Genomic DNA, 2,270 nt, shown 5'->3' with positions numbered 1-2,270 from the left:
TAATAACGACTTTTTTTTCGTATATATCATGCTTTGTGTCTTTGCTCTCCCTCGCACCAACAGGGACCTGAATAAACATGTCTGTTTTTTCTCACCGTTAACTGTTGACAGAACTGGTTATCGGTAGAACAGGAAATAGCCTGTTATATGTTATGGCCTTCTTGCACAAAATTGATGTATATATAATACGATGTTCTGTAATAAAGTTACTCAGTTGCTTTCATACTGCCTTTGATTCACAACCTTCTCTCAGCCCGTCACAGTATTCTTGCATGACGTCAGAGTTAGGAAAACGGAATGTCACGAAAAGCTACGAAATGTTGTGAAATCTTTCATTAGGTGTAAACAGTTGCAAACATATCTGTGTAAGAGGAGTAAAGTAGATGCGTGTCAGTAAAGGAATCGTAAACATATCCGTAAACCAGGGAAAAAAGTGGATGATTGTTGACAAATTCTTATTTTTATTATTCTTCTTCCTCTCTTTTTCTTCTTCAGCTTCTGCTTCTTCTTTTTCTTCTTCTTCTTCTTCTTCTTCTTCTTCTTATTATTATTATTATTATTATTATTATTATTATTATTATTATTATTATTATTATTATTATCATTATTATTATTATTATTATTACTTGCTAAACTACAATCCTAGTTGCAAAAGCAAGAAGCTATAAGGCCAAGGGCACCATCAGGGAAAAATAGCCCAGTGAGGAGAGGAAATAAGGAAATTAATAAGCTATAAGACTATAGGAAAAGTAATAGATAATGAAAATAAAATACTGTAGGAACAATAACAACATTAAAACAGCTTTTTCATATTTAAATTATAAAAGAAACTTACGTCAGCCTCTTCAGCATAAAAACATTTGCTGCAAGTTTGAAATTCTGAAGTTTCTACCAATTAAGCTAACTGAATAAGATGATCATTCCACAACTTGGTCACAGCTGGAATAAAGCTCCTAGAATACTGAGTAGTATTAACTCTCATAATGGAGAAGGCCTGTATGACTAGTATTACGATGAAACGGTCTGGGAAGATCAGAATGAAAAGGAAAATCAGAATTACGATAAATCTTATGCAACCTGCATATCAAACTAATTAAATCATGCTGTCAGAGATTATAATCTAGATCAGGAATAAAAAATTTGATTGACCCTAAGTTTCTGTCCAACAAATTAAGATGAGAATCAACAGCTAAACACCCCACAGGATAACAATACTCGAAACAAGGTAAAATGAAAGAATTAAAACACTTTTTTCAGAATAGATTGATCACCGAAGATCTTAAAAGACTTCCTAAATAAGCCCTTTTTTTTTTTTTTTTTTTTTTTGCAATTGAAAAAGACACAGACCTAATGTGTTTCTCAAAAGTAAATTTGCTGTCGAGAATCACACCCAAAATTTTAGATCATACAAAGTTGAAGAAACAATATCAATGCTGAGATCCGGATGAGAAGCCACTGTCCTTGACCTACTTACGATCATACTTTGAGCTTTGTTAGGATTGAACTTCATGCCCCATAATTTGCACCATGCACTAATTTTAGCTAGATCTCTATTAAGGGATTCAGCATCCCCGGATCTACATTCAGGGTATGGAGTTGATGCAAAGAGAGTAGCAACATCTGCATATGCAACGAGCTTGTTTTCTAGGCCAAACCACATGTCATGTGTATATAGTATGAAAAGTAATAGAACAAGAACACTACCCTGAGAAACACCAGATATCTCATCCTATACTCAATATAGTGCCCATCAAAAACAAATATTTTCGACCTATTACTTAGAATTTCAAAAATGATGCTAAGAAACGACCCACCCTCTCCCAACTCTTTTAGTTTGAGAACAAGTGCCTCATGATTAAAACGGCCAAAGGCAGCACTAAAATCAAGGGCAAGCATACGAACTTCCTGACCACAATCAAGGGATTTCTCTACAGCTTTGGAGATTGCAAGAAGGGCATCACATGATCCAAGGCCCCAACGAAAACCAAATTGCAAACTTGGGAAGTGATGATTACCTTTAGCAAACCTAATGAGACGTTTTGCCAAAAGAAGTTCAAAAACTTTAGATAATATTGGAGTTATAGAAATAGGGCCGTAATCAACTAGACTTGAGTTACCAAAAACACATTTACATAATGGAGTAATATCACCAATCCTCCAACAACTATTAAATGCTCCTCCTCTGGCTAACTTTCGCAAAATAAGATTTAAGAGGAATTGTAAACATATTTATAAACTATGGATAACATAGATAAGTTTAGATGAGAATT

The sequence above is a fragment of the Palaemon carinicauda genome, chromosome 32 (assembly GCF_036898095.1).
Source record: "Palaemon carinicauda isolate YSFRI2023 chromosome 32, ASM3689809v2, whole genome shotgun sequence".
Taxonomy (NCBI): Eukaryota; Metazoa; Arthropoda; class Malacostraca; order Decapoda; family Palaemonidae; genus Palaemon; species Palaemon carinicauda.
The sequence above is the reverse complement of the archived record's forward strand: the minus strand, read 5'-3'. Positions refer to the sequence as shown.